A 15,024-nucleotide genomic window follows, 5' to 3' on the forward strand; every position below is an offset into this window, starting at 1 on the left:
ACTATACTTTAAATAAACTTCTCTGATTTTTTTGAAGGGAAAACCCAAGCTATCATCCTTCCTGAAAYATTACCTAGATATTTTGATTTTACACTGAGGCACTGTAGACAGCCTTGGCCTTCACATAAATGTGTTAAAGAGATACGAATACATCTTAGCTATAAACAAGAATATCATCTTTTCTTAACAGAGAATGTAAATGATTGCGTTGCTGAGGAAAGGGAAAATTAAGTCTAACTACCCAAAGTGAAGGGCAAAACAAAATTTCCCTCTTCAAATATATTCTTATATTGATCTGAAGAGAATACTTCTGTGATTGTGTAGAGATTTCTTCAAGACTATTCAATTCCTTATTGTTCAACTCACAGTGTCAGAAAAAGGCCTGTTAAAGTTAACATCTGCTAACTAATCATGAAATGGAGACCCATCATCACATTTTATAGAATCTGAATGTGGTCATGATTTTTTATCATTACAACTTTGATTGGATTAAAGTAGCATTCTGCTGTGAGAAACTTCCTCACGAAACTGACAAAAAAATTATCCCTTTACAGAAAATGCTTAAAATGCTTCTAATAAACGATTTCATCCTGGGACCTGAAAACATGAGCAAGCATTACAAGAATTTATAATATGAAGAATAGAAAAAAAAAGAAGTAAGGTGAAAGATATCCTTCCAATTTTATTTGATTAAATGCTTCATTTTTAGAGTGCTAACATCCTTACAGTAGAGATTTATGACATACAAGTATTTGTACCACAGGCTGTTGCACATATCTACTCTTCTAAGTCCTGTGCCTTAAGTTTTGCTGCATTACACCAAGGGTACATGTATATATTCTGTATTTAAAGTTTTTCAGATCATTTCCTTTGAGGTGATGCATTCAAATAGTTGTAAGGCAATGCAAAAACTTACTTAATGAGCACCTCTTGTCTGACTGTTCTGAAATAGGAGCTACTGTCTTCTGTGTAGACAGTCTCCTAACGCATAAGTGGATTAGAAAAGCCCTCTGTTAAGCCATCTAGACCATATCCCTGCATTATGATAGAAATGATTTCTGCTCTGTGCTTAAAAGATATCAGCTGAGTTATTCTTTAGAATTCACCAGTGACATAAGTTAAATTATCTAGAATTTAGTGCATATACACACACACAAACACACACGGAATTTGTTTCTTTTAATGCCTTTCTGATTTTTACTGCACTTGCACTTAATAGAGCAAAAAGTGCTGGAACTCAAATCAGTAACAAACAAAAAATTAGCAACTAGAAGGGTGAACATAGTATTTTCTGACATATACTGAATACCTTCAACTCCTATATATAAAATAATAGGTGACAYCTCACAACAATTTCAATTGTGTATTTAAAACACCTTATAACATTGTAAAAGGTGACTCTCGATTTAGTTGTTCACTCACATGCAGGTTCTGTTTTAATGGTATTTTTAGTAGGTAAAACAGAAACCCACCTGCCCATTTTAGATTTATATTTCAAGTAAAGCAGAAGTGCGAGACCAATTCCAAGTAATGGATCTCATAGAAGATCTAGTATGAAATTTACCATCTCTCTGAAAGTAAGTTTCTATTCATATTTTATTTTCATTCTTTACTAAAACTATGAAACATTTTCTTTACGTRGCAGAAAAAGAACTATGAATGTATTCTCACATTCTGATCTCTCCTTCTTCATTCTGCAGCTGAAGATGAAGAGTGATAGGAGATCCCTGAAACAACAATTTTGGGGCCTAAAATCACAACATTCTTTGCTTGAGCTGCGATATTAAATATATTTTACTATTTCTACCATTAACAAAAATAAAAATTCTAATACAGTAGCTTTATTTCTTCTCCTCCCAATCTAACTACTGAAATATTTTTACACAATTGCAGGCTTCAATGTCCTGAGAAGTTTTAGATTTTCTTTCTGTATCTCCTCTTTTGTGGCCAAGAGAAGCTTATTATGAATTCCTGTTAGTGGCTACATACTGAAATAAATAACTCTCCCAAAAATAACAAATCAAAGAGAAGTCAGCCAGTCAGGTTCAAACTTTAATTGGCTTCCCCAAGCCAAAAAGCAAGTGTGTGTTGGAGTATGGACTTGAGAATAGAGATGATCTCAGTACTGCATCATTATACTCACATAGAGTATAATAGGATTGTTCTATAGAAATCACTGCTCCACTTGATAAGCACAGAGATTTTTTAATTTTAACACTTAAAAATTTGGGAAATTATCCTTCTTTGGTTGTAAAGCAAAGTAAGAAAAATTGAATATGTAGGAAAAGAAAATACAGCTACAAGAAACCTTTGCAAAGCTCTSTTAAGTGTGAAGATTGACTTTATCCTCTAGCCTATAACCTGAATACTGTTTTCAAATTGCAACCATTTTTAGGTCTTATACTAAAAAAATCTGCAAGATTTAGAAATGTTTTGATTTAAACTGTTCTCTCTGAACTCATATCCATTCAAAACAATTCTGCAAACAATTAACCTTGTTTGCTTTGACCATGCCATCCTTTTCCTTTCTTAATTTCTGCATCCTTTCACAACCTGTCTTTTTACATCTACTGCTGAAACGTTAGTTCCAACTTTTAGTTGCCAACCACTATCCATTTGTTACTTTTTCAATCTTTATACTTTCCCTCATGAGAGAAGCTCTTTGCAAATATCTGCAAAGTTATACCATTCTTCTTCTTCAAAAGCCTCTTTAGTACTCTTCTTTGCAACAACACAAAAAAACCCAAAACAATGAAAATCTTAACAGAAGTTAGTATATTATTAASTTTGGACCGCTGATTCTCATGCTGACTAAAACTGACTCATTGTTTCCATGCACTTGGTGTGTTTATTGTGATGTCTCATTTTATACTGTATCTSTTTACTAAAAAGAACAATTTTTTGTGTTTCTTCAGTACTCTGCATATACAGTGTTAGTCTAAAATAAGGGAAATACTGATCTTACAAACTGCTTTAGCTCACTTACCCTTTCTCCCATAACTCCAAAATGATGCAACCATGATTTATACAAAAGAATTTCACTCACGATCAGCCTACCTGCCTGCTAYTCCTGCCCTTTACTTCACAATTTTTATTTATAGAAAGATTTGAGAAACTTTCTAGAAGCCTTAGAGCATGAATATCATCTRTCCTACATACAGTTCTAAGCTGAAAAAATACAATTATTCATATTTTGAAARGTAAAAATTTTTTCTCTACAAAAATCTTCTCTTAAAAATGAAATTGAGGCCTTTTTCTAAAACTCTTTCAGTCAGCCAAAAGCATATTACTACTACAGTAAATAAATTCCCTTACCTAGTACAACCACCATTTGTCAATTCAGAAAGCMAACATTATGTTCTAAAAGCTAGCTAAACTTACAGAACTTTAGAACGTAATCATACAATTAATTTTCACTTGTGGTAGTATGCACAAGAATATAGAGAGCAGCTCACRGATAAGATGACTAATTCACTGCAAGAGTGATGACTTGCCATTYACAGGTTTTCATGTTAGGCCTCTTGTTTTCTGAGCAGGACAACTGAATACTATTTAAGTTACTTTTGTGAATAACAATGGTTTTAATAGCAAAACATTTTCTAACTTTAAAATGAAACAGCCCACATTATTAAAAAACAAAAACACAAAAACCCCACACCTCCTCCTGTAACAAAAACCATTACAACAACATTTGATACCTCACTGTGGTTCTAYATCTAGCTTGAATGAATAGCTCCCTCCCTCCAGCAAACACCTCCCTCATTGTTGCTCCCATAACTAGGCATTCTAGAACTGAGTACTCAGAGTATGCTAAACAGGACAGCCAGATCATCATGTCAAAACCTTGATACCTGGAGAGCATAATGAATGTATGTACCAGTACCAGTCACTGATTCACAGTCCAYCATAGATGACACCTAAACAATGGATTATAGTGCCCTACCCATTGAATACATCATTTCTCCACTGCCCCTTTAAACAGCAATACACACTGATTTTAAATTTGGACTGCAACACAGCTACATTATAAAGAAGGGATTATTTCAGAGGATTTTCAATAGCAAAGTGGGTGGTCCTCAAGGCTTTTTATAAACACCCTTCCAACATTTGTGTGAAATGTTGAATGGGAGACCACACAACAAGGAAGTATTATGTGGCACTCTTCAGCATACTCTCTAAAAGAAAGGGGGGTGGGGATGAAGACAGAACCAATAATTTTTTATCCAAGGTTTGTTACAGTGTGGTACTATTATGTGAGGTACTTCAGTTCCTATATTACATGGTATTAAATGCTAGGAATGAGTAACTGCTTTGTTACATGCAGAAYCATGCATTATTTTGCTTTTTAAAGAATATAAAGAGTGACATAGCATACCAATGTCAATTCTGAAAAGCTTCCATGATTTAAATCTGGGCTGCATTCTCTTTATGCAAAATACATGAAGTTTAGAGATTCCTAATGTTGCAAAGCCAAATGCCAAAAAAMGCCTAATTTAGTCACACCTTATCTTCCTAGCAACCTCAAAATTGTTGTATACTCATCATGATGTAATAATAAATTGTATGATTAAGTGTTGTTTTTCCAGTCGATCCCTCCTTATTGAAAATAGTGAAATTGATTATACTATTGAAAATAGCATAATCTTGAGATGATCWCTTCACAGCTACCAGTAACGGACAGGAGAGTCAGCTGACTCTTCTGTGGTTCAGTACTAGGGGAGGATAAAAAAAAACTGTTAGAAATATCATGGGTATTTTCTGACAATAAAGGGAAGGTCAGAATCAGGAACGCTGTGTTCACTTTCAAACGTTATAAGATAGCATATTATTGTGATTGCAGATTATTCACATTTTCCTGCTGATCTTTTACTAAGATTTGCATAAAAAACATCTTGAAGCATACAGCTGGCACTGAAAATTAGTGTGAATCATTCCCGTATTTTGGAAATAACTCAGTGYTGAAACTGATAAGGAATTGATAAAACAATGGTCAATGTATAGGCAAAAGCCCAGGTATGAGAAGTAAAACAGCTCAGTAATAAATGCCACTTGCTATCTGCAGCACTAAACCCTGTTGTGCTCAGACAACAATTCTTTCAATGTCAGAGGATGTAAGGAACCAAAGAACAAGAATACTGAATCTAAAATGATCTTCTAGTAAGCTGGATTTCTGGCTTTTTGTGTGATAACAGCAGATGTACAAAATAAAGTGCTACTATAATTCTGAATGTGTGTGAACCCAGTATGAATTCCAGATAGATTTAACAGCTAACATTCTGACACTTTATTTACACCCATAGCAATTAGGGGGGCAAGCTACAAGAGCAAAGATGATTAAAACAGTTATTTGGAAATTAGCTTCTGATACCACCTGCTTTGGTCTATTCCTTCCATTACTATTTAATGCATGCAATCCTGTCTTCTGCAGTTCTCCCAATGATAGCAGCACCATGTGCAACTCTAACGTGCACAAACTTCAGTCTGCCACTGGCACTTTTACAATCATGTCTTCTCTGCCTATTGGAGTAAGCCTTTAAAACATCAGTCAGCTAGTTACRCTCATGAATATACCTAACAACTGGAACACAGCACTAGGAAAAGAAAAGCTCACTACAACGGGAATTGTATGTAAACAATGTAGTGAAATCATAGGGACCTTCATCTTACCTTACTGTATGTAAGCATACAATAGCATTCAGTTCTGTGCTGTTTTCTCTGGAGGAACTGCAGCCCTTAACACCTAGGGAAGAAAAAAAAAGAGGAGGAAAATAATAAAATATGCCACATTTTACAATAGCTCCTTATCACTACCTGTAAAGGCATTTGCTCACATTCAGTTAGTTTTCAGGATTGCCTGCTATTAATGTCACTCATTCTCCTAAGTAATTAAGCCGCCTCTTACTTTGATTTGCCTTTGCCTCTCCGACACATTTCCTTGTCTAATCCTCTTTACCAGATGGCATAAGGATGATCGAGACAAGTGTTCCTAAAAGTTGCTTAGCAATGCAACACACACAAGGTTTGGAAATGCTGACATGCACATAAACACTATCTACACATCACATGGTTATGCAGAGAAACAAAGATGTGAACAGCCAGCGTGACATAGTGGCCTCCAGAAAAAAAGCTACCAGTTAGTAAATGAACAAAATAGGGGAGCAGAAAGCCCAGAAAAAGACAAAGCTACAAGCTTCCAGTAATAGGAGGGAGGTATTATGSTTTTTTTGACCCCTCATTAAAGATTGGACAGGACATTTTGATTAAAAAAAAAACTTATGGAAAAGAAACCTGTAATTTCTGCAATTCAAAGATACAGAAAACAGGAACAACTGAAATCTGCTCATGGAGACCAGAAAAGCAATAAAGAAGCTCTTGAACAATAGTAAATGATGAAAGCAAAACTGTTTGTCAGCTAGGTATCAACCTATGGAGAAGTCCTCTTAAACTAAGGATCAGCAACAAGGAATTAAATCTATTAACTGCACAATATGATTGTTTCTAAACTCTAAACTGAATGTGTTTAYGTCAGTAACAAACAGTAATAATTTTGCAAGACTGCATTATCATATTTAATTAATTTCTACAATGGCCTTATTAAATAGGTTAGTATAACTCATTTTGTACTTAAAAAAAAAAAATAGTCCCTAAGTGACAACTTGGAAACAATTACCTCCAAGTAAACAACTAACCAATAAATAACTATAAACATTTACATGTGGCCTTACTTGGGGTAGTTTCTTATTAAAGAAGATTTTCATCAAATACTTTTGACAGCTATAATCTTTTTCAGGCTTTTTTTCAAGAATCAAAAAATTTTTTAATGTAAGCTTTTCCCAGTATTGTGTGGCAATTTGTTCAAAAACATCTGTTCATGAATAAAGAAAAAGGTGTTGTAAATGGGTCAAAAGTACTTACCATTCCCCATCCCAAGAAAACTATTTCCAGTTAATGGATAGTGTTTTCATCTCTCAAGAAGCAGCTATTATGCTTTTTATTACAATTRACTTTAGTTACTTCAAACTCAACTTCTATGCTTCACACAATTTCCACGTTTTGGGCTTTTATCAATCATTTCAATTCCATTTTATCAATCATTTCCATGGCTTCAACCATTGAAGAAACTTACCTGTCTTGGCCTGATCTCAAATATCATGTTAATATTAGTTGACAGGTTGGAGTAATGAAAGAAAGATGCTTTACCTTACAAAATGTTTATCATTACAAGGTAGAGCCTCAGTTGATATTACTTCAGATAAACATCTATATTGGATGATCTCTTGAAAACATGGAGTTACTCCAGTGTACCCCAACTAGTTATCTGGCTGAATATATTCAGCYAGATATGAACCTGTTTTTCAAAAGCTCTACTTGACAGAAGCTATGTCAGTTTCAAGAACTGCAAACTCAACTATAAATCAGTTTATGTCAGAGGACATGCATGGTTTCATTTCCACTTCAAACTTCAAATAGATTCTATAAAGCATTTCAGAAAGTTACTGACACTCAATTACTCTTAATAAAGTAAAAAACACTGGCTTAAATCTATGTAAAAACACTAAAGTTTCAGTGCTTTTGATCCTTATATGAAGTGAAATAAACATATTAATATATTAAAACAATTTTAATTTGAGACATATTAGAGGATAATGTTTTACTGGCATATTTTAATATAGGAGTGTGCATGCTCTGACAGACTTTACCTTACTCTCAACCCMCATTTCAAAGTAAGACCAAAACAGTAATTCTGCTGGTACTTCAACACCCCTTACAAATAYAAGCTTTCTCCCTGGTTAGGTTCTTCATGGGCTTAATTCTGCTAAGCATCTTTATCACAACCTTACCCTATCCTTCTCTGAAGGTCTTYCATTAACTATTTTCTAGAGGGAAGATATCAAACAAAGCCCTGCCATGCTGATCTGTCTGAGTCAGGAAAGCATTCAGCTCTGCTTCTTTTGTAAGACARCTTGTCAAAATGTGCATTTTTGCAGCAAATCCTCAGTGTAAGAAGTTGTATATTACAGCAAAATCTGAGTAAACTACAAAAAATAAGACTTTTTTTTTTGAATTACTGCTCTTTATTCTTACATGAATATTGCTAATTACATCTTTGTACTATCTTCTTGTCATGTATGATTATGAAGCATCAAAGCCATACATCACCTAAAGATCATAAAAAACAACTACAAAACAATTAAGTGCAAAGAATATACATTCAGAAATGTGTTTAGCACATTTCCAGGGCATTCTTGGGATGCAATAACTTTCAAAAGTTATTAGGTTTATGACTGATGCAATCAGTGATCATMCTGACAAGGAATTAGAGTAATATTTGAGCTCAACATTTATTAGTGCACTGTCTCATTAGCAATCTTTACGTCAGCAACAGCATCATCTTTTTTTTGTATCATATTTATCATTATATTTTAATTTTAGTTAAGATTTGGGAATGAAGATTTATTGCATCTACAAATTCCATGTTATCCACTAGCATGCAGTATAACTGAGTAGCTGAAGTTCCAATAATTTAAATAAATCGCATGATATTAGAAACTACGAGTCTTCTAAACAGGCAATAAAACTCAAATGGATTCAGGGGGGAGAGGAAGTGGGGAGCAGAAAACCTGCAGGTGAAAAAAAGCCCAGAAGGCTAGCCACCTGTTTACTGCAGTTAACAGGTGTATCAAACAGCAGGCCTTCCTCTGGGAAGAAAGACAAACTAAACACAGCCAACACACACAAAGAAGTAGCAACAGGGACAGAATGGAACGCAGCATCTGCTTACTGGGACTTAAGCAGCAGCCAGAAAGGAGAAATTACTGAAAGGAAATGCTTTCATGAAAATAAGTGTTTCACTTCATTAACCTCTGCAGACTTCATTTACATTTTGTTATGCTTTCTTCCATTCTCAAATGTGTGCACATACAAAAGCACCAAAACCAAACAGTATATAGCAGGCCATCACAGTTCATTTTTAAACTGGAAGMGTTCAGTGGCATTGTTTCATTATACATTTCCTAGTATTCAGTTATAATTTCTTGACATTTTTCCCTCAATGTGAAGTTAGTTTTATAGTTATGCAGTGAATAAACCTGAATTTTGTCACTATCAGATTCCTCTGTTGACAGTTTCAACTATTGCTTGTTCACTGGACATTTAATTAACCTGAACCTCTGATTTTGACTTGTTAATAATTGACAACATCCGCTTACTATTATCATTTGCAAAAGGTTGATCTAAAACATAGTCTTCACATTATTACAGCTAAAGCTGGAGACAAACAGACAAATTCAACATTTATGTCACTATTCAATGTATTCTATATCACGTTAGAAATATTACTAATAGAAGTACATCCTGAAGTCTGAAATATCTGTCCAAGTTCTTTCCATTTTTATCAGACTACTTTGGCATATCCAAAGTACTATTTCATTAAATAAAAATATCCCCAATTTTTCAAAAGCAATACAGCTGCAGTTTACTTTTACAGAAGTATTTGTATAAAGCACGTATACATTAACTGATTAACTGTTTAGCAATAAATAAAGTTTGATACTCATTAAGACTATAAAAAAACAAACTTYGAAATTGTATCTGCAAAACCTTATGTGGACAAAGACAGAGAATTTCTAGATTCTCAGCTCGAATTTTTCTTGATACCTTGCCTTTCTGTGGACATAAGCAAAACTTGCCATCCATAACACGACAGGGTTTGATTTGCCTGCGCTGTGCACAGGCAATTCCTCCAATTAGTTTTCACATATTTCTTGTTCACTTCTACAGTTGATAGACTCACTTTTTGTTGGAACTCTAACTTGATTTTTTTTGGAGTGTAGTATATGCTGATCTATTACAATATTGTGATACTATCGCTAAACTGTTATAACAATAGCTTGAATGTAAAATCTGTGGTTTCTTTTTTTAATATAGGCTTTCCTAAAATTATCTTAACCATTTTGTTTGCAGTATTCTGTCAGGAAAGTACTGAAACGGACTGTGTACACAAATYCGAAGATAAACAAATCACTTCATATTTGTCAGTTTTTCACTAAAAACATTAAATCATTAAAACAACCAAGTTATTGCTCTAACTGCTAGTTATTTGTAATCTCTGTCAAAACTGACCACTACTTGAGAAAACAAGCAGTGCTGGCAATTTTATATCCCTAAGTACCTGAATGCTATTCTCAAAATATATTATCTGTCAACTTCCTGAACTTAAGTGAAAGGAGTSACTAGGCACACTACAAATTGCCGGAGAATGCCAGAGCCAAAAAGGATGGTTAAGACCTAAGAAAGTGTTCTGGGCAAAAAGATGGAAAGCGTAGTAACATTTATATTACTATCTTCCCAGGAAGGAGGCTCTAGGAGCAATCTGTAGACTGCATTCACCCGAAAGATCTAGCTCACAGGTATGACTTTCAGAATACTTCTAAAAYGCTGGTTGTTCTTTCATAATTCTAGGGTAATAGGTTAAAAAGAACACTAAACTATTATTTAGCCTTAAAAAAAAGTATGTATATGCTTTTATTGTTTTATGTTTATTTAGGTATTTTGAAAACAGTGTACACTGAATGAATACTCATATTGAGTTGCTGTCTTTTGTTTTCTGCACAATATAAATGCTATACAAATCAACAAGATACTGTTGACAGGATTGTGAGGGATTTACTTCTATTTTTGCCAAGTTATTTTATCACTTTTGAGCATATAGCCAGTGTAAATTTAATTATAGTACTAAACACAACCCTGTGGAGACAGACCACTTTCTAAACAAGTGTAAGCCTGAAGAATTTACTAATTCAACCTCAAAACACATGCTAGAGAGACACCCAGTGGTATAAAACTGTGTCTGTGCATGCGCACAAGTACATATAAATAAAATATCAAGAAGTTGAAAAGCTACTATAACACCCCATTTTAAACAGTTTTATTATGAAACAATATCAAAGCACAATAGCACTTGTGCTTATTTTTGTCATCAGTTCTTCACCAAATTTAAATATTTATTAGAGACTCTTGTCCTATAGGGAGAATAAAAACTCTAACCGAAAAGCCAAGGTATTTACTTATGCATATATTAATGGCAGATTGAACTGCTATACACCCTGCTTTAACTGCATAAACAGTATTTGGTAGAGATTTGGTTGCAATTTCATTGCTCAGAGGGGAAAAAACYCATCAGTTGGCTAAAGAAGTATAGTAAATTCGTATCAAGCAGCCTTCCCTATRGTTTCTGGATCTCTTGAACCATATTCCTCTGAATTTTCATTACACCCAGGGAAACTTCTTTTTGACAGTGAAGTGACCGACAACCAAGGTCARTAAAGATGAACAGAGACTCTTAGTTTTGAAATACTAAAATCATTAACAGCAAAGTATAAAGCACTGCTACTTCAAAAATCTCTCTCTTCAAACTTAGCAGTAAAACTATAAAATGCCAAATTAAAAGAAATAATTTCTCAGAAATTCAGTAATAAAATTTGGAATTTATTTTTTAATCTTTAGATACTATGATTGCAATGACAGAATCCCATGCTTGCTTTCTCATATAGTAATTCATACCTACATGCTATGATGGCATTTGGTCCTTTGTCTCAGGTCTCACAATTCATCTCACAGAATTACTGGAAAATAATTCACACTATTCTGTATCTCATTGTTTAGCTTACTCAAAATATTCTCTGATGCTTCTAACTTAAYATACTGTTTTCATAAACTTATGAGGGTCAATCAGGAAAACAAGCGATCTAAGCATTTTTTTAATGTGCTTTTTATCTAGCTATCATTTTATCAACAAAACCATAAAACTYTAAGACTAATCTCTGACAAAGTAGAAACAACAGACAAACTTAACCACTCTACCATCCTGATGTACACTGCAGGTTTTTTTTTTTCCTTTTTCTTTTTTACATAGGGACTTTATCCAACTCCCCTTTATCCTGATGAAATAAGGAACAACACRCTACATGCTTTAAGTAGTACAGTTTCATTTAGCAGCATTTTATATAAACATTGCTAGAAAGCAATAGAAAACTASACATATCTAGCCACCATTTCCTAGAACGTTTTCCAATTGCACTGTTTGTAGGTAGCAACTTAGAGTTGTTTAAATTCTCCTAATTTTATGACTGCCTTTTTTTAGTCTGTATTTACACACATGTGTGCATGTGTGCCCAAGATGTTTCAAGACTCAAGAGGTTATGAAGACGAGTTCTTTGAATACTCAAATCAAAAAAAAAWWTTTTTTAATTATTTGTTTACTCATGTTTTACAAATAGAGTACTCCATGCAACGGTCTCAAGAAATAATTCCCAAGGAGATTGCTGATCACATTCAAGGAAAAACAAACAAACAAAAAAAACCCCAAACAAACTGAAATTCAATCTCAAGTTCAACTGTATAAAATATTAGTAGAATATGCTACAGAAAAATTAATATATCTTCACATACAACTTGATTAAAAAACCCAGGGACTAAATTTGTTAGATGAACTAAAAATGCCAGTTCTAAACATAAACTTTTTGGGCCATTCTATTTGGAGCATCCTGTACTATTGATTCTTTGAGCATTTCTAGATAAAGCAGTACAGTTTTTCTGTAAGTCTTCCTTATATACCTCAAATACGCTCCATCAGCACAACGCAGTATCCCACGACTTTGGATTCTAGACCAGTGTAAATATCCTTCAAACTTATCTTCATTCCTAAAACAGTGAACAACAAATAGGAAATTCTTAATGTAAGAAAGGTTTGGTGACTTGGTAGAACAGACTATTGCAGATAAGGAGGACTGAAAATTGAGCCACTAACAAGTAGCAGTGGCAGAGAAATTTGTGGCAATCAGATTTAGCCCACAGTCATCTTATGATCCTTTCTTCGGGCTTTAAGTGACTAGTACAGTTCAGTTCTTTAAATGTGACATTTTAATGAATTTTTTGTCCCTTCAATAGCCTAGAAATTAAGATCTCGTTTATTCATTTTAATCCTGATATTTCTGGTAAATATCCAGCAACTTCGTATCAGAGCTATCTCTGAGTCAGTAGCAAAAATTCAGCACAAAGTCCTTTGCAATCAATAATAAACCAAGATACCAGCAAACATGACAGGCCACTAATTTAAAATTAACAGTCTTATCATGGATTAAACAAGATTAACAATTATTATACAATTTTTGGAGACAAATGTCTTCATTCTAGCAAATCAATGGTTCACAGGGCTTCTGCAAGTGAAGTGATTAAATTCTGGGCAAATTTAAGCTTAACTTAGCATTTTTCATCCCTTAGGATGTCATCAGGTCATGTTTAAGCATAACATTTTCAAGAGATCAGCCATTACATCACAATATTCTAAGCATTTTTTAAATTAAGAATCAGATGCCTGGGTAATTATCTATAGTTAATTATAAATASTAGCTTGACTTGGTTAAAAGCACAGTTGAAGCACAGCAAAGTAATCACATGAGTAAACTCTAAGATCTAAACATCTTAAGCTCTAAGATCTGAGAATACAAAAAGAACAGAGGCACTGGCTAAGTCCAGTCATTCATTTACCTGCTTTCCAACTGCACCCACATGCTTATACCTAGAAAAGAGCAGCAGCAGGAACAAATCCTCTACAATTYGTAAACCTACAAATTTTTCCAGCTCGGGGACTTTCAGAGGCCGAGTTTCCGGTTTCTGTGTATTTAGAAACTTGGTGGATTTTTATACAATAACCTTATCTAAYTTCATTCCTTTTTATGCTCCACAATATCATTTGAAAAAAGAGTTCCAAAAGTCAAACTACACAAGGTGCAAAGAACTATTTTCTTATATTCATTCTGAACATGTCTCCCACTTGTTTCATTTGATAGAGAGAGGTAGCCAAGAATTGATCCATCTTCAATCCTCTCCATGCYATTCAAGTTTTTTGTTGATCTCTGTATCTCTCCTAAACTGTAGCAAAGCAGCAGTTCTACTATGTGACTGTCAGCACCTTCTACACATTACAGTCCACCAAGCCAGAACTCAAGCTTCCATAGCCATATATCTGTTCTGGGATAAATTAATCTGTACATGTAATCGTCCATTGAAAGACTTGAAATTTAATTCTCAAATATAGAAATATATATGGTTTGAAACAAGTTCATAATGCCAAWTCATAATATTTAAAGTATTTCACTTTCTTAAAAACAAAAAATTTCAGAGTTTGGTCTATTTAAAAGCATTTTAAAACATTTGCTAGATCTCAGCATAGCTATCACTGTAACTTCAATAAAACATAAAATATTTGGAAASGAATTAGGATAGTCACAAAGTCCACATCCTGGAAAAAAAATACTGTGTTAGAAGAAAAGATAATTGGAACTATATAAATGAAAAAGGGTCAACACTGAATAATTAGTAATACAAARGTAATAAGAATGCTATTTTAACTTAGAGATGTATGTTTTAAAGTTTCACTATAAACATTTTTATTTACGTAAGTRTATTTATGTAAAGATAAATCTATTATTTTGTATACTACTTAAATCCACCTTATGTCATAGATGGGAATTTAGATTCTCCAAATACCTGAAGGTCATTGTAACAGTCACAGACTACATGAAAACAGTTGGAGGCTGAAACTGAGAAAGTAGCAGAGCTACCGCGCTACACCTACTTAAGACAAGAATGCGAACACATAAAACAAAGCACATCTAGAAAATGAAAAAAGCACTTGTATTTAAATAGCCTACGCGCAGGAGCGCGAGCTTAGCGCCTGTCTTACCACGGGACCACCTTTCCCAGGCGTTGCGGTCTCACCTTCGCCGCGGCAGGTGAGGCGAGCCGGAGGGGGCGGTACCGCGCGGACACCACCCCGAGCGAAGCTCGCTACCGCGCGCGCGGAAGGGAGCGGGGTGCGGACGCGGCCCCGCTGCCGCGCTGCCGCGGAACGCGCCGCGCCGCCGCCGCCATGGCTCCCGCTCTGCCGCTGCCGGCGCTCCCTCAGCGCCACGCAGGCGCCGCGGACGCCCAACCATGGCAACAGCCCGCTCGCGCCCATTG

General features: G+C 34.6%; 1 long non-coding RNA gene across 2 annotated transcripts in view; it reads right to left on the minus strand.

The window, feature by feature from the left end:
* Positions 1-14,984, minus strand: part of LOC146594637 (uncharacterized) — a 136,692-nt gene extending 121,708 nt beyond the window's left edge. The window contains exons 1-4 of one of the 2 annotated variants that reach the window (XR_014896132.1): positions 14,747-14,984; positions 13,835-14,031; positions 12,616-12,702; positions 5,668-5,740 (exon numbers count right to left, since the gene is read on the minus strand). This is a non-coding gene — a long non-coding RNA (uncharacterized LOC146594637). The remainder of the gene's footprint in view (positions 1-5,667; positions 5,741-12,615; positions 12,703-13,834; positions 14,032-14,746) is intronic. The other variant, XR_014896133.1, reaches the window with a different exon arrangement.
* Positions 14,985-15,024: the final 40 nt, after the last annotated feature.

This window comes from Rhea americana, unplaced genomic scaffold (genome assembly GCF_003343005.1).
Source record: "Rhea americana isolate MKP2758 unplaced genomic scaffold, rheAme1 scaffold_254, whole genome shotgun sequence".
In the NCBI taxonomy this organism is placed as follows: Eukaryota; Metazoa; Chordata; class Aves; order Rheiformes; family Rheidae; genus Rhea; species Rhea americana.